Source organism: Erpetoichthys calabaricus, chromosome 17 (assembly GCF_900747795.2).
Source record: "Erpetoichthys calabaricus chromosome 17, fErpCal1.3, whole genome shotgun sequence".
Taxonomy (NCBI): domain Eukaryota; kingdom Metazoa; phylum Chordata; class Cladistia; order Polypteriformes; family Polypteridae; genus Erpetoichthys; species Erpetoichthys calabaricus.
In genome coordinates, this window is record NC_041410.2 from 64,674,951 (window position 1) to 64,694,226 (window position 19,276).

The following is a 19,276-nucleotide window of genomic DNA, read 5'->3' on the forward strand; positions in this document are numbered from 1 at the left end:
GCAGACAGTATGTCTCTGAACACCTCAGAATTCATTCGGCTGCTTCTGTCCTGTGTCACATCATCAATAAACACTAGTGTCCCAGTGCCACTGGCAGCCATGCACGCCCAAGCCATCACACTGCCTCCACCGTGTTTTACAGATGATGTGGTATGCTTTGGATAATGAGCTGTTTCCTCGCCTTCTCCATACTTTTTTCTTGCCATCATTCTGGTAGAGGTTGATCTTGGTTTCATCTGTCCAAAGAATGATTTTCCAGAACTGTGTTGGCTTTTTTAGATGTTCTTTAGCAAAGTCCAATCTAGTCTTTCTATTCTTGAGGCTTATGAGTGGCTTGCACCTTGCAGTGCACCCTCTGTATTTAATTTCATGCAGTCTTCTCTTTATGGTAGACTTGGATATCGATACGCCTACCCCGTGGAGAGTGTTGTTCACTTGATTGGCTGTTGTGAAGGGGTTTCTCTACACCATGGAAATGATTCTGCGATCATCCACCACTGTTGTCTTCCGTGGACGTCCAGGTGTTTTTGCATTGCTAAGTTCACCAGTGCTTGCTTTCTTTCTCAGGATGTACCAAACTGTAGATTTTGCCACTCGTAATATTGTAGCAATTTCTCGGATGAGTTTTTTCTGTTTTCGCAGCTTAAGGATGGCTTCTTTCACCTGCATGGAGAGCTCCTTTGACCGCATGTTGTCTGTTCTTAGCAAAATCTTCCACATGCAAGCACCACACCTCAAATCAACTCCAGGCCTTTTATCTGCTTAATTGATAATGACATAATGATGGACTTGCCCACACCTGCCCATAAAATAGCCTTTGAGTCAATTGTTCAATTACTTTTGAGCCCCTGAAATGAAGGGATTGTGTTAAAAAAATGCTTTAGTTGCCTCACATTTTTATGCAATCATTTTGTTCACCCCAGTGAATTGAAGCTGAAAGTCTGCACTTCAACTGCATCTGAGTTGTTTCATTTAAAATTCATTGTGGTAATGTACAGAACCAAAATTAGAAAAAAGTTGTCTCTGTCCAAATATTTATGGACCTAACTGTAAGTAAATAACTAATAAATACATAATTTAACAATATAAGAGAATTAGCAATAGAGCATCTTGATTTTTCTAAACAAAATAGTCCTGATGCTTCACAGTTTCATACAATTTTAATTTGTTTTAAAGATCCTTTTGATTTTGATTTTTTACTTTTTGGGAACCAAATAGCTTATTTAGACATCTACAACATTCAGAATTCTATTAAAGTGTTTTATTTCTAGCAAATTGGTAACCAGAGCTATCAATCTCCTGAGAGTGTTGAGCGAGACTGAAGCCTGAACGCTCCTTGTAATTTTGACCCATTTATAGGAAAGCACTTTTCTGAGTAATTGAGTGGCGGTCAGCTGAAGGATGAATGAATTTGTCTATGAAAAATAGAATGGCTATGGAGAGGCCACTGAAAAGCCCAAATAAGTTTAAATACTTCAATACCTAAAGATTCATTTTTTATGTATTTATGAAGGTTTTTGTTCAATTTATGTATAGAAGCTAAATCTGCTTTCAGTCCTTACTAAATGGCGACTATATGAAAGGACAACAGAAGGGCAGCATTGCTGAGAAAAATGAAATTCAGAGGGGAAGTGGCACTGGCAGGGATGGAGGTTCAAGGGGTAGCACTGGCAGAGGCGAAGAGAAAAACACGCAGCCTGTGCAGGGGTTTGGATCAAAGGAGGTGCAGGTGCAGTGCTTCTGTCTGTGCCACAATCAAGCCTTTGAGATCACAATCGCGGGCTTCATTTCTAAACTGTGGTTCTTGTGCAAGTGTCATCTAGTGGGTGGTGGCTCCTTCATCCGGATTGTCACTAAAGGTGTTCATCCAAAGGAAACTCAAAGAAAGGGAATTCTGGTTGGCAAGTACAAACATTTCAAACTCTTTTAACTTGTTGAACTCTTATTATTATTTGATTTTATTTACTCTGTCACTGGATTCAGAAAGTATTCAGACCTCTTCATTATCTGCACACATTTTATTGTGTTGTAGATTTAATTTAAAGTGGATATATTTGCAGTTTCTGTCCATCAATCTATGCTCAGTAGCCCATAATGATAAGGTGAAAAAACAGGCTTTCGGGGAGGATTGCAAATTTATTAAAAATCAAACACTAGAATCTCTCTTTCATATAAGTACCCTTAATTTAGTATTTTGCTGAAGCCACTTTGGCAATGATTAGAGTATTCCTGGGTGTGACGCGACAAGCCTTTGCATACCTGGATTCGTAGATGTTCTACCAATTCTTCTCAGCTGTTTCTCTCAAGCTCTGTCAGGTTGGATGGGGACTGTCAATGGACAGCTACTGTATGTTCAGGTCTCTCCACAAACGCTCTATGGGGTCTGTGTCTGTTCTTTGGCTTGGCCACTCAAGGACATTCAGAGTTTTGTTCAGAAGTGAGTCTTGTCTGTATGCTGTATGCTGCATGGGTCATTGTCATGCTAAAAGGTGAACCGTTGCCCCAGTCTGAGGTAGCAGTTTTTCTTCAAGGATCTCTCTGTGTTTGGCTTCATTCATTCTTCTCTCAATTCTGACCAGTCTCACTGACTATACTGCTGAGAAGCACCCCCATAGCATGATTCTGTTACCACCATGCTCCCCTCTAGGGATGGTGATCAGCAGTGTCTTTGCCAGACATAGTACTTGGAGTTCTGCCCAAAGAGTTCAATTTTTGTCTCATCAGAGCAGAGAATGTTTTCCGAATGCTCTCAGAGTCCTCCCAGTAGGCCGTCTTAGGTTTTTAACTCAAGAGTGGCTTCCATTAATGCCTGATTTAAAGAGTGCTGCTGAAATGGTCTTCCTTTTGACAGGTTCTCTCATCTTAGCAGATAACTTCTAAAGCTCTATTAGAGAGATTTGTTCATCTCTCTGACCAAGTCCCTTCTTGTCCAGTTATTCAGCTTAGCCAGACAGCCATGGTTCTAAACTTCTGCCATTTCACAATTATTGTGACCACCATGATCCTGGGAATACTCAAAACTTTAGAAATGTTTTTATACCTTTGCCCTGATCTTACCACAATTTATAGAAGGAGGTCTACAAGAATTCCTTGAACCTCATTGCTTGGTTGTTTATCCTGACAAACAGTGTGAATTGTAGGACCTTATATACACATACATGTGATTATCTAAGCCATGTCCAAGCAATTCAGTTTGCCACAGGTGGACTCCAATGAAATTCTAGACACACCACAAGGAAAATTAAAGAATACCAAAAAATGTTGCCAAAAAGTTGTATGTCTGAGAGAATAAAAACAATAAATCACAGTAAGTCTGTTTTTTAGGAAATTATTCACGAAGTTGGATATGAAATGGATGCCATAGTCAACCTTTAACCTGTCAAATAATTGACATTGGGAACTGAGGCCTTCAAAACCATAACCCCCAAGCAAATGGGAACCGTGTCTTGATTGCAGTATTTTCAAAGTGGCAGCACCCATAACACAACCAAATGGCAATATACATAGAGAAAAATATTTTTTAACAAAGTTAATTCATAAATAAAAAAACAGATTTGTGAAAGCTTTCTCATCAAAACCCCATAATAGACATATAAAGATCTGAAAAAACTCTGTATGAAGGTTATATTCATTAAAAACAAAACAGAATCTTAGCAGTGAGTCGCTTTTGTTCTTACTTGCATCATTTAGCTTTTTTGTATGTCTTTGCTATTTAATCACATTAAATGTTTGATTTCATTTCATACCAGTAGATGCTGCTCTATTGGCCCCTTCACTTTTCAGTTCATGAAACTCCTGTATGTACTGTGCATGGCCGTGGTCATTTTTAATAATAGAATCAGAAGACAGTGTGAAGTCAGAGGAAATCAAGCTAAACTCATGACCGTGTGAGCAAGACACTAACAAACTAAGCCTCGAATTTAAAACAAAAAGACGTAGTGAAAGTTGCAAGCAAGAAGAAAGAAAACAAGAATAATGCACATAACTAGGCCAAAAAGAGAGTGAAGTTAGTAGTCAGGGAGAGAATATATTTTAAAACCAAAGAACCTTTCAAATGAACAAACAAATAGTAAGCCGAGTGTATTTAGTGAGTTCAAACTTGGACAGCCAGGAAGTCCAGGAGGTTAACCTTTAAACCGCTTGACCTGTGATATCACCCCATCCATGACTTCTGATGCTACCCCAAACAACTTTATAGCAACTGTCAACACTAAAGTTGCAAAATCACAGTACTTATTATAAAATATAAAATAACACCATTGTATAACGCAAAAACTGAAGAAATGTGTTGAAACAAAATACAGTATGAATGGAATCCTGGGTATCAAAAAAATGCAAAATGATATTTATAGCCCCAGGAGCCATTAAGAAAAAATAAAAAATGAGAGCCTAATAATGACAGCTCCTGTAAACAACAGCAGGAAAGGTGGATGGGCTGATGTGAAAATGGAAAATTTGAGAAATCATGCATTTACTTCATTTAAAGGGTGACAGATAAAGTGTAACAGAGAGTGGACTCCTTCATTAAGTGTGTTTCCATCTACTTGACAAAAGGGTTTCAAGTGCAAAGATGTGTCCATAAAGCTACCTTAAAAGTCATAAGAGGTTAGAAACTGTCAAAATAATTTTTGCATGTTTTGTTATTTTGAATGCAATTTCAGTTTTTACTGAAAAGGGCTATTTATTTTGACACACTTTCTAGTGCATTGCAACTGTATATCTAAAAATAACTCCACTACTGGAGAATAGAGCCCTGCACACAACTTTATTCTTTTTTTTTTTTTGATAATGACTGTCAAGCTTTTTCTCCAAGTTACACTTAAAATCCATCAAATGGAGACCTTTTCAATGTGTCATAATGGAGAGAAATATGCAAATAATCCACACAGTGACCACATAGCTCAAACGATGAACTGTAAAACCATGTATCAGTTTTAAGTAAATATTCAAACATTGAAAATGTGACTTGTAGACTATACAATTGAAATCTCCAGCCTTACTGATCAGATCACACTGGGGAATGTAGGGGGGCGACCTTGCTTCTTATGATCTCATGGGCCAATAAGATTCAACCTAAGGTGTCAGCTCAGTATGGCTCAGCTTATTTGCTTAAAGCCATTTGCTTTATAGATAGATAGATAGATAGATAGATAGATAGATAGATAGATAGATAGATAGATAGATAGATAGATAGATAGATAGATAGATAGATAGATAGATAGATAGATAGATAGATAGATAGATAGATAGATAGATAGATAGATAGATAGATAGATATTTCATTTGTCCCATAAGGGAAATTAAAAATTTGCAGAAGCTCAACAGAAATATGAATATTTTAAGTGACAGACAGATTTCAGCAAGAGTGAAAGGGAAGGTCTACAGGATGGTAGTGAGACCAGCTATGTTATATGGGTTGGAGACAGTGGCACTGACCAGAAAGCAGGAGACAGAGCTGGAGGTAGCAGAGTTAAAGATGCTAAGATTTGCATTGGGTGTGATGAGGATGGATAGGATTAGAAATGAGTACATTAGAGGGTGAGCTCAAGTTGGACGGTTTGGAGACAGAGAGGCGAGATTGCGTTGGTTTGGACATGTGCAGAGGAGAGATCAGAATCAGAATATCTTTATTGTCACTGTAACAAATACAATGAAATTAGGTGCAGTCCCTGCAGTGTCAAAATATAAATAAATATAATTACAAAAGGATAGGAAAGGATAAGATGAAATAAGGTAGAACACAAATATTCAACATAAGACCTTAATTGAACATGAAGCACTATTGCACAAGATGTCATCTATTGGACTGATGCATTGGAGGTGATTAGGTAGCATTCAGCATTAATAGTAACAGGGTAGAAACTGTTATTCAATCTATTAGTCTTTGTTTTGATGCTCCTATATCTTTTGCCTGATGGCAACAGTTGGAACTTGTCATGAGCGGGGTGTAAGGAGTCTTTTAAGATGTTTTCCACTTTTCTGAGGCAACGAGAGCGGTGCAGTTCATCCAGAGAGGGTAAAGAACAGCCGATGATCTTCTGGGCAGTCTTTACGATACACTTAAGTGTTTTCCTCTGCACGCAGAGGCAGTAGCACAGGATACTCTCATTAGAGCAGTGATAGAAGGACACCAGCAGTTTTTGGGGGATGTTATTTTTCCTGAGGACTCTCAGGAAATAAAGTCTCTGCTGAGCCTTCTTCGCCAGCTCAGCTGTGTTCATACCCCAGGACAGGTCTTCCATGATGTGGACTCCCAGGAAGCGGAAGTCTGACACCCTCTCCACACAGTCCCCTCCGATGTAGAGTGGTTTGATGTCCGTTTTCTTCTTCCTGAAGTCCACAACAAGCTCCTTGGTCTTAATTGTGTTCAGGTTGCTGTTAGTGCACTATGCTATCAGCCGCTCCACTTCGTCCCTGTAGGCGGACTCATCCTCCTCAGAGATGAGCCCCACCACAGTGGTGTTGTCTGCAAATTTGACGATGGTGTTGCTGTGGTGAGTGGGGGCACAGTCATGTGTGTACAGCATGAAGAGCAGGGGGCTCAGCACACAGCCCTGAAAAGAGCCAGTGCTGATGCTAATGGCTGAGGAGATGTGAGGGCCCAACCTAACCCTTTGTGTGCGGTCTGTCAGGAAGTCTTTAATCCATATACAGGTAGAATACTGGAGTCCTAGGGCTAGCAGCTTGTACACCAAACTGTGAGGGAGGATGGTGTTAAAGAGGAGACATGCTTAGCTCCCCTGGTGCTCCAGATGGGACAGGGTAGCATGGAGAGCAGCAGCAACAGCGTCCTCAGTAGACCTGTTAGCCCTCTAAGCAAATTGGTGTGCATCAAAGGTGGGAGGAATGAAGGACATGATATGACTCCGGACCAGTCTCTCAAAACACTTCATCAACACCGATACTGGCTGATAGTCATTCAGGCAGGTTATGGGTGATTTTTTTGGTAAAGGGAGTAAGATGGAGGAGTTCAGACAGGGAGGAACTGAGGCCTGGGACAGTGACAGGTTAAAGATCTTTGTAAAGACCCCAGCCAGCTGCTTTGCACAGCTCCTCAACACATGTCCAGGGATACCGTCAGGACCTGCTGCCTTTCTAGGATTGACAGCCTGGAGTGAGTGCCTCACCTCGTGTTCCTCTACCCTAAGGGAGGGGGTGATGTTGTTGTGAGCTGCTGCTGTGTGTGTAACAGCTGCCTCTGGTAGTTCCACCTCAAATTGAACAAAGAAGTGGTTTAGCTCCTCTGCCATTGAGGCATCACCTTCAGCAGCTCCATGACTGGTCCTGTAGTTGGTGAAGTGCTGGACTCCCTGCCAAACCTGCCTCAAGTTATTACTGTCCAGGTGCTCCTCAGTCCTTCTCCTGTAGTCCCTCTTAGTCTTTCTGATGCCTCTCTTCTGGTTGGACCATGCTGTAGAGAGCCCTGTCACCGCATCTAAAGGCAGTGTTCCTTTCCTTTAGCAGCCGCTGAACCTCTCTTGTCATCCAGGGCTTCTGATTTGGAAAGACACGGACATGTTTCTCCACTGTGACAGTGTCAGTGCAGGTCTTGATGTAACATAATACACTGTCGGTGTAGAGCTCCAGGTCTGGATTTTCAAAAATGTCCCAGTAAGTCCTGTTGAAGCAGTCCTGCAGCTGCAGAGAGGCATCATCAGGCCAGGTTGTGATGGATCTTGTGGTGGTAAGAGCAGATTTGCTGAAAGGGGTGTATGCAGGAATCATCAGCAGTGACATGTGGTCACACTGGGCCAGGTGTGGAAGCTGTTTTGCTCTGTAGCCCTGCTTGATGTTTGAGTAGACCTTGTCTAGTGTGTTGGCTCCTCTAGTAGCACACTTTACGTGCTGGTGGAGTTTGGGGAGCACTGCTTTTAAATCCACATGATGCTGAGTATATTGGGAGAAGGATTCTAAGAATAGAGCTGCAAAGCAACAGAAAAAGAGGAAGGCCTAAGAGAAGGTTTATGGATGTGGTGAGAGGGGACATGCAGGTGATGGATGTAACAGAACAAGATGCAGAGGACAGAAAGACATGGAAGAAGATGATCCGCTGTGGTCAACCCCTAACAGGAGCAGCCAAAAGAAGAAGAAGGAGGTGTTAGTGATGATAGTGCTAGCAGATGAGTATGAGAATATTTAATATATCCCACTTGACATTTCTCAGAGTCTCTTACATTCTCAGATGTTGTAGGTGTAAGGTAGCCATCAGATCCTCTACGCTCACCCTGCAACATCTAGAGTTATAGTCGAGTCTGCTGTTGCTGAGTCCAAGACAAGTCCATGACCACAAGATCAAGCTTGCAGACCATCTGGAAGGTAAACTCTAAAGGGACCTCAAGAACAAGTCAAAAACAAGTCCAAATAAAATGCGAGACTATGTCCAAGATTGGGTCCAAATCCAGACATTAGCTAGAATTAAACTAGATCCAGCCAAAATTTGCAAATTCTCTAATAGTGCAAATGAGACTCAGCTCTACTGAAACTAAAGCATGGAAAAGGATCCCAGCAGACACTGAGTAGGGGTGTCCACAACAGGACCCTGAACTGTGGATATGTAGCTCCCATCCCAAACAAAAATTTGACCGGCCATCAAATGATAAAAATTAACAAATACAAATGTTCTTAGCAGTTAATGGTTTTTGAGTATTTTTATAGTTTGATGTATAAAACTAAAAATATGATTTGTTTGTTTTAATAAGATGATCATTTTGCAGCTTTATTTAATCAAAAACATAGTAAAACAACACAACATTCCTCAATTGCACTGCTTGTCCAAAAGACAGTTGAGACAAACTGATACTCAGGTTCATGAGGACAGCAGCATGTCGTTAATTTAAAAATACATTTCAAAACTTATAGTGACAAGCCAGATGTCAGATCGCATCTAAACATTAATAACTAATAATTGTTAAAAACCAAAGAGACAGCGAGAGAGCATCTGTAAATGGCTGGCTAATAGCTCTTCTTTGGGATGCATCTACAACAACAACATTTATTTATATAGCGCATTTTCATATAAACAATGTAGCTCAAAGTGCTTTACATGATGAAGAAAGAGAAAAAAGACAAAATAAATAAGAATTAAAATAAGGGAACACTAATAGCTAATGCTGACCTGATATTTTCTCACCTCACCACCCCCGTAATCCTTCCCAGGATTAGAAAATGATGTGCTGTGGTATAGTGTTTGCTATCTTGTGGCCAGTGCCGCTGGCCATCATGACTCTGAACTGGATTAAAAAGATTAGATGGATAGGAATGGATTAGTGGATCATTCGTAACTAAACATGTCAATAAATATACAGTACATTGTTAAGAATATGAAAATTATAGCCTTCACTTACAAAACACTCAATTAAGTGCGCTTTCAAAAATTAAACCGAAAGTGACAGTAATGTAGGTCAACATGTTATATGACTTACTTTATGAATCAGTGAAAAATAAGCAATGACAGTTATGTTTCAGCATTTTTCTAAAAACAAATGTTCAGTTTAACAGCTGAACATTTTTAAAGATTATTTCTATGATGTTTAATGTATCCCATTAGTATATCAAGTTTTACTTTAATTCAGAATTCTAGGTTTTAGTTAAAGACCCCAGTTGTATATTCCCTGGCTGACCATGTTGTTGCTCCATCATTGTGTAATTTTGGGCTATGTGTTTTTTTAATAAGACCCTGTCACATTAAGCAACTTTTTCAGTGATTCTGAGTTGCATATTTTCATTCATTCATTTATTCACTAGCAAAATACACACGCTTCACAGCGGCGAAGTACTGCTTTAAAATTTTAAATAATAAACTGAGGGAAAATATACCAATAATTATTTGTTAAGGATCTCTTTGTATACCATGTTGTCAGTTCGCCCCTCCAGTTGTAATATTACCAAGCTGTGCGCTGAGCTTACTCTTGAACATGCAACGTATAGTTGGCTATGTGAAAAGCAAATCAAGAACAGCAAGACTGCGTCAGCTGTGGAGCTCAGCTCGGAGCGAAATGAAGTGAATGAAATGAGGTGAACAGGAGAGGAGATGATCACGTGACTCCCCCACCTCCCTTAACTCTCCATCCCTCCACAAACACACAAAGACAGTCTCTCGGATCCCAACTCTCCTTTATATATATAGATTAATTAATTGATTGCTTCCACCGCTTATCCAAAACCGGGTCATGGGAGCAACATTTTCAGTAGTGAGGCCCATACATTCCTTTCCCCAGCCATACTTTCCAACTCAGCCTGTGGGATCCCAAAGAGTTCCCACACCATCTAGGAGATTTACATTAATTTGCTTGCCAGATGCTTTCATCCAAAGTGACTTATAACAGAGGTAAACACAATCGAGTAATATTAAGCTAGGACCTATTTGTTCAGCAAATGTAATAGGACAGGTAACAAAAGCTGATTGCCACAAGTTGAAAGATATAATAACTCATACATTTACAAACATAGATGAACAATTGATAAAACAATTATACTTAAACAAATTAACCAAGAATATAAAACTATCGCAGAGCAAAGTTTTTTTTTTTATTCCTTCTTCAATTAAAAACAGATTTTCGCAGAACAGATGGGTCTTCAATTTCTTCTTAAATACATTGAGGGAGTCAGCAATTCAGATGGAGGTGGGCAGCTCGTTCCACCAACTAGGAACTACACAGGAAAGGAGTCTGGATTGAGACCTGATAGCACGCAGAGGTGGCATCACCAGATGCAGTTGACTGGCAGACCTGAGTGGGCAAGAAGGAGCATAGCACCTCATCAGTGCCTCCATATACTCTGGTGCTGAATCATTCACTGCTCTGTTGCCAAGCATCAGAGATTTGAACTGAATGTGTGCTGCTACAGAGAGCCAATGTACCGAACTGAAAAGAGGAGTGACATGTGCCTGTCTCAGCTGGTTAAATACAACACGAGTCTCTGCATTCTGGATCATCTGCAGTTGCTTGATAGCACATGCGGGTACTCCTGCCAGAGGTGAGTTGCAGTAGTCCAGGCATGACAAGACCAAAGCCTGGAACAGAAGTTGTGCTACTTACTCTGTCAGATAAGGTCTGATTTTGAGGATGTTGTACAGTGTGAACCTGCATGAATGAGAAATAGTAGAAATGTGGTCAAAAAAGGATAGCTGCCAATCAGTAACCACCCCAAGGTTACATAATGACTTGGCAGGTGTTACAAACAGTGAGGCAAGCTGTACAAAGATGGGGAGATGAGCAAACTGGTTTTTGCCAGGTTGAACTGTAGCTGGTAGTCCTTCGTCCAGGTTGAGATATCAGTAAGCTAAACAGAGACTCTAGTTGATACCGTATTGTCCTCCAGGGGGAACGACAAATACAGATGTGTGTCATCGGCATAGCACTGATAAGAGAAACCGTGGCACTAGGGGATTGGATGATGGAGCCCAGCGAGGTGGTGTACAGAAAGAAAAGTAGAGGGCCCAGAACCTATCCTTGGGGTATACCAGTGCGTGTCTGGTGTGCTTTTAAAAACTCTCCTCGCCAGGACATACTGTAGAATCTGCCCAAGATGTAGGACTCAAACCATTTGAGAGCAGTCCCAGTGATGCCAAGATCAGAGAGGGTGGCAAGACGGATAAATAAGTAAAGATAAAATCTTCTCAGTGAGCCCTGGGTCTTTTGAAGGGTCTCTGCTCAGATTGTCGGTCCCATAAAACCTCCACAGGGAGGCATTTGGGAGGCATCCTTATCAGAATCCCAAACCATCTCAATTGGCTTCTCTCAATATGGAGGGTCAGCAGCTCTACTCTGAGCCTCTCCTGGATGTTCTGACCCTATCGCTAAGGGAGAGAGCAGCCACCCTGTGGAGAGTTCATTTCGGCTGCTTATATATACGGGATCCAGTTCTATTGGTCATTACCCAAAGCTCATGACCATAGCTGAGGGTAGGGACATAGATTGACTGGTAAATCGAGAGTTTCACCTTCTGACTCGGCTCATTCTTCACCACTGGTGTAGTGACCACAAAACTGCATTCACCACTCCTATCTCACCATCCCTTTTCCCCCCACTTGTGAAAAAGACGTGAACAAGTTGCATTAGCTATTTATATAATCTTAGAGAGCCGGAGACAGTTGTAGCGCATTCTCGTGACCGCCAGTAATGTAGCCTGACTTCCCAGTGACTCAGTACAAGAAGTCTGGAAATAACCATGACAGAATGAAACAGGTCTGATATTATCTTAAGTCAGAGGGGCGCTCTGTGTGAGACCTGGCAACCAATGAGTGCTCAGCCAGATGTGCAATGCCTATAATGCATCTGCGAATATTTAGGACCACAGCGTTTTGGACTGTTTTTGACAAACAGATGAGAGACTTGTCTTTCTGAGGTCGCATGTGCTACATACCATGACAGGAAGGAAAAAAAGAAAAAAAAGGGCTGAGATTGTGAACAGAACTCACCATACCTGTAAAGCCTTCACATGGGCACCAGCTCTGTCAGGCAGCATGTTCATGGCTGTCTGAAAAAGGGGTGAGCTCACGCTAATTTAGAAATGCTGGAAAGTCATTACAAAGTCATTTAATTTGATATATCCTGTGATTTAAAGTCACATAATCCAACATCCTCATGCAACAAGATCAAAGACTGCATTCATCAAGCTTCACATTCCCTCCGACTAAAAATGTGTTTCAGCTAGTACTCCCGCCAAGCCTGGTGTTCAAATTTTTGTTTTGTTCATTTTTGATTCAATTATTTATGTTACTGTCACTTTTGATGATTATTTTCATTATTTTTTGTTTTTGATTTTGTCTACAGTATGTATGTAAGTTGCCTGGGTGGGTGGTCCCTCAAGAAGTGGTTCCACCTGCCAATCACTGTTTGGAACTACCCTCTGCCCTTTAAATCCAGACAGTTTTAAATGAACAAGGAAGGTTTTTTTTGTTAGTTTCTGTCTTTTTGCTATGCTTTGTACTTTTTTAAATTACTACATTGGATTTTTGCTCTGTTTTTTGACGATTCTTTGATTTAATGTATTGGGATTTGTTTGCTTTGGATTGCCATGTGTTTCAGGCAGTTCCATTTTCCCTATGAGCTTCCCACAGAGCTTCATTGCAATTGGAAAACCATTTTGTGAAAAATAAATCCTTTATATTATAAAGATCCTGCATTGTCCTATTACTAGCCAGGTTTTGATGTTGTTATCCCTCTGGTGAACATTATTGGAAGTGTTTTTTGGGGCTTGTGTGTTTTGGAACTCCAAGTTCATGACAAGAAGTTGTGTGATGTGACATTAGCCTCTGTGTTTTGGAACAAATTGAAAATTCCACTCAATTCATCCACTTTTGGAATCGACTCAGGCCATCATAGGGTCACCAGAACACAAATCCTAATCTAGCAGCTTTGGGTGATAACCTGGATGGAATGCCTGTCCATCATAAAGGACACTTATGCACATCTTCACTAGCCTTTATATTGGTCAATTTATAGTCAACAATAAACCCAACAGACGCAAGGTGGATCACCACTCATCTAAAAATGCCCTGCTTTGTGCTCAATTACAAAAAGAATGAATGAAACTTAAACTCAATCCACATGTCTTTAGCAATTCATCTTGGACATGGGGAGAACTTGTAGACTCCACACAAACATCTAAAATTGAACTGAGGTCACAAGAGCAATGAGATGGTAGCATTGACTGCTCTGCCAGAATACATCCCACAAATGCAGTTCCAAAAGTGCACATGCAGAGTCTTCAATCATCAACCTGTTGAAGTTTTATAGAAAACCACACAGCTCTGATAAAAATTCTGCTCCCCTGTTTGTACACACCGTATTTAAGATTGTGATTGTCCCAAGTAATTGGCAGTAGCTATCCTGTGATGTGAAGTTAAGTCTGCAGTAAGTTGTTTCTGTGTGGAGTTTGCACCTTCTAGTGGCATCTCCTTCTGTCCTCAATCTGCTAGATCTCTCCTCTGCCTTCAACATGGTCAACCACTAAATCACGCTTAGCACCTTCTCTGACCATGGAATCACTTAGACTGACCCATTGTGGTTTAAATCCTACCGTGTGTCTGGGGCCGTCATGTATAAACAATGTGTACGCACAAAAATCGAGTACACCAATTTCCAAACTCACGCTGACATGTATAAAAACCAAACTTGGCATAATACTGCGCACATTTTCACAGCATTCTCTGATTATGCGCAAACACGTTTCAGCTTGGGTTTGTAAGCAGGTGGCACCCAGTGTCAAAGCAGTGCTACTGTTTCTGTGTCGTTTTACGATGCAAATTTTATCAAAAACACCAAAATTAGTTTCATATTGTTTACAAAGTTAAGGCACTTGAATGTAATAAATCTGTAACAATATAATGGTGCCAATTATATATAATGGCCAAACTATTCCAACTACAAAGGCTGCTTTGGCGTTGTTAAAAGACATCGCAAATGGAAGAATTATAAGAGAGCACGTATTTAGAGATCATATGGATTTCTTGTCCCATGATGATGACTGGCTTCTAAGTCGATTTAGACTTCTAACAGCTATCCTCTTGAAGCTGGGGCCAGCTTTACAAAGGCAGAATTGGATGATTTGTGTTTTACCTGTTCCTTTGAAAGTCCTGTCCACTCTCGTGTTTTTAACCACTGGAGCTTTTCAGCCAGAACTGGCTGACCAGTCGGGTATTTCTCAGTCTTCATTGAGTCGTGCCGTGGCAGCTGTATGGGAGGGTATTTGTCATTCAGATATATAAGATTTCCTTACCCTGTGGTTGAATGGGAAAACATCAAAATGCAATTCACAGCAAGATTAGGTTTTTCAATGTAATTGGAGTGGTCAGCTGTACACACATTGCTATAAAGGCATCTTCAGAGAATGAATTTATTTATGTGAACAGAAAGCATTTCCTCTTCATTTATGTGCAAATTATCTGTGAAAATACGTCTCATTAATGTGGTGAGATGGCCTGGTTCAACTCATGATTCATTCATTCTGCAAAATTGCTGTGTTGGAAACAAAAGTGAAAATGGTGTTGTGTGTGATGGCTGGCTTCTCGGTAAGATAAGACATTTAATATTACCCCTTAGGTCAAAATTGTAAGTTATCTGTATGATGTAATCATATAATATGATTACTTAAGTGACAGCAGGTACCCGCTTGAAGATGTTCAGTCAGTACGGTGCGAAGTCACAAGAGCAACGTTATAATGTCCTCCACTCTCATGATCAGGTGGTGGTCAAATGATGGGTATAAGCATCTCACCAATAATTGCAGCAGCTCTCTGCTTAAACGGTGTGAGCCCCGGAATTCTTCTACTTCCTACAATAGTGTTGACACTCAGACGGTGGGCTGGCTGTGTCTCACCTTTTCACAGTAACTTTGGTATCTGACCACTTCTTTTTTTATTTGTGGCACTGTGCAGCTTTCTGAACTTGAAATTTTGAGAGCCTCTGCCATGCTGTGTCACTCCATCAATTTCCTTTTGCTTCTTATATTACTGCTTAAGCCACCAAATAGAATGTTTTTTCTTGCCTCCATTTCCATTTTTTTTCTTGCCTTCCAATTTTGTAACCTTGACCTGTAACGCTCGTGACATCTTTTGTGAGTCACTTTGGATAAAAGCAGTCTTCCAAGATATGCTCAAATCAATTTCTTGTTTAGAAAAATATTTAGTTTGGTAGTATGTGCAATTTTCTATGTGCCTGGTGCTGCTAGCCTCTTTCCAGGTTGCTGGGACAGGCCCATCAGCCCTGCCGTGTCCTCAGTACAACTTTGCCTGACATGCGCATGTGCAGCCAGAACTGTTCAGTCTGACCTTAGTTGTTGAAGGCTAAAGCTATTTCAATAAGCCTTAATAAGTCCAAGTTTGTGGATTCCTCCTGAAAATGAATTGTGAAATCTACTTTGGTTATTGAATTATGGCTACAGTTTACTTTTACTATGATTTCTGTCTCATGCTTTGGTTTTGATGAAAAAGATTCATTAGCCCTTTCAACATTTGAGTGTTTGTTATTATTTATGCTATTAGAGTCCCACAATTGTGCCTACGTGGCCTAAGTCTTACGTTGGGGGCACTACCTCACCTGAACAGGATAAGTTTTGTAATTGTGCAGATTTGCTAGACCAGAGAGTATGGTGCAGTAATATGAAGCCGCACTACAGAGCAGCTTGAGCTTTCTTTTATTTTGAAACAGAATTAGAATTAAAGAGAATGGATGGCTGAACCCACTACAGTCCCACTACTCTAAATTTAATTTCATACCTGCTTTTGTCCAACAATAAGCTTTAGACTTTCATGACAGAACTTGAGGCAGGTATAATAAAACTCATAGGATCTGGGTGTCTGTTTGTCAGCAATTGAGACAGTCGTGGCTAAGCCAGAATCTTTTGATAAATGTACTTCCAGAAAGAAGCTTACTTAGCATGTGAACATCAGGCACACAAGTCATCTTAGTTTTTCAGTCCCATTTTTGCATTTGTCACACTGAATTTTCCCACTTTGTGCTCTGGTAAGTTCTTTTGCTAGGTGTCTGGCTCATGCACAAAGAATACAAAAACTGACAAATCCACTGGCTTGTTCACATGGTCTTTGTCCATGAAACCAATCCTTGGCAGCCACTTGCTGTTCTGTAAGGAGGTAACAAGGGTCCTGGAGGCACAGAGCGCAGGAATTTGACTCATTTGCTAATCTGATTTTCTGCTGTGAATGACTCCAAGTAAATAAATTGGTATAAGCCCTGACTTGGATAAACAGTGTATAAAGAAGAATGGATTCCATAGACAAACTTGGATTTTTGTGCCCAAGTGTGGTGGATCAGACAAATGCACGAGCTGGCAGCCAGCAATGGAGTCTGCTGTTGTGAAATTAAAAGCAGCTATGTAGTGTGTGCTCTGAATGGAGATAGACAGAAAAAAACCAACAGATTGCAGAAGACAGATGACAGCAGGTGTAAACACATAGATTAAAAATGTAAAATGAAACATTTGTAGGCCTATAAAATCATGGAAATGTCGCTTGTGAAGCACAGCTGGTGTATACATGAGGTGAAAGCAATAAGAAGCTGCTTGAACTGTGCCATAAGTAACTGTCACATGGTGCTCAGAGGCAGTGGCAGCATTTACTGCTCCCCATACCATTCATACACACAAAATGTACACATGAGTGTTGCAACACTGTGCTATTAGAACTCAGTTTAGCATTAGGAATAATTCTGTAATAGTTAACACGGTCATTATTGTCATGTGATAAGAGTATACTAAAATTCTTACTTCTTTGTACTAATCAAGGTGTCACCGCTCTCCAACTCCATGATTAGTATAAAAATTAATTTTCATTATTATCCAAAGGAAAGTCATTTACTATCAGTAACATCTGTTCTGAAATTGTGCACACTTCTGGGAAGTGGTGCTGTGGAAGCAGCGATAGATTTGTCGGCAGAACCCTCGTATTATATGTGGCAAGTGTAAATCCGCTTGCACTGTATATAGAGTGCAAGAACACTCTTTTACACACATAATTTGTTAGAGACCTATTGCCAATAGTGTCTATATATTGTTGCACATACACACTCACACACTTGACAAAACTTCAGCAGTCAATGAGGAGTTAGCAAATCACCCTTTATTCTCATAGCGTGGCAGGCTCCCAAATATCTAAGAAGTGCTTCTGAACTAAAGTAATGAAAATGGTTGTTTGTTTCTGCTAACAAGGTTTCTTTAGCCTGTAATTATGCTATTACAAAATGTCATTTTGCAAGACAAACTTATATATGAATAAGGAAACATCATAGTGAAAACCCATGCATTCTTTCTGCTCTATAAATAAGACTGAAATGGATAGAACCAATCCACTAACTATATATCGTGGCCATTTTTCTGCAGCCGGCTTTTTAAAATTTGTTGAAACAAAGTTTAGGATCATAACATTGGATATTGCAGTATTAACTAATTCCTGGTCCAATCCTTATTTAGCATTACAGCTACTAATCCAAAATCCTCAGAGAAACAAGTTTAAGATGACATGACATACCTTTATCCTTAGTTTTCTTCCCCTCTACTATGTCACAGCGGCCATCGTTAGGGGGTGTGTCCTTGAACATCGCATCACGTGATGTCATCAACGTGTAATTTGTGTAGGCACCATTGTGTCCAAGTTTGTGGATACCATTTTCAATATGCTTTGAAAGTGCTTTTCTTAAAAAATGAATTTTGGTTTTGATTTTTTGTTGTTTCTTTTGACTTTGTTTGCTTCACGTATTTGGTTTGGCCTCAAGATTACTTGCTTAACAGGTTTTGATCCACGCTACATTTTCACTCAGCTTTGATCTTCTGGTCCTAACTATTGGCCTAGCAGCCTGCAACACAAACAGTCTAAACCTAACACTGAATTCCAAGATAAAAAGTGTGAAATTAACATTAGAAAGTGAGAGCACGAAATTATTAATAAAAAGTGAGAGTATGAAATTAACAGAAAAATGTGAGCATGAAATTAATTTGAAAAATCAAGAATGTGAAATTAACAGAAGGTGAGCATGAAACTAATATTAAAAAGTAAGAGAGTAAAAACTATCAATAAAAAATGAGAGTGAAATTAATATGAAAACTCCAGAGCATGAAGTTAACAATAAAAAAATGAGAGCAGCAAATTATCATTAAAAATGCAGAGCATGAACTTACTGATAAAAGATGAGAGTGTGAAGTTAACAAGATTATGAAAGTTATAATTAAATAATTAAGAGTATGAGATTTATAATAAAAATCCAGAGCATGAAAATAATGATAAAAAGTGAGAGCAGGAAACAAACAATAAAAGTGAAAGTATAAAACATAACTGAACATGAAATTAAAATTAAAAAGTGAGAATGTGAAGCAGTGTGTGAAACTGACATTAAAAGGTGACAATGTGAATTAACAGTAAAAATCCACAGCATGAAATTAACAATAAAAAGTGAGAGCATGAAATTAACATTAGTTTTTCTCAATCGCTTACCTACTATTACTAAACTTATTAACCAAAAGTTCCAAACCAAACCGCAAACTAACAAAATACAAATCTCATTTCTCCCAAACTATAAATGCTAGTCTCCTGTTCTGACACACAATTCAGATTTGTTTCACTTTTTTGTGCAAAACTCCACAAACAGACCCCTTTGTGTATCATTGGATTCACTCTGTGCTCATTTAGAAAGCGCTGGCTTCAATACCACAAACTCAAGTCAGTACAGCTGGAGAACATTTACCACATAACTCCTCAGGTGCAAACACTCCGAGTCACACACCTGTCATTGCCTTAGATAGATAGATTAAAGGGCCATGGGTC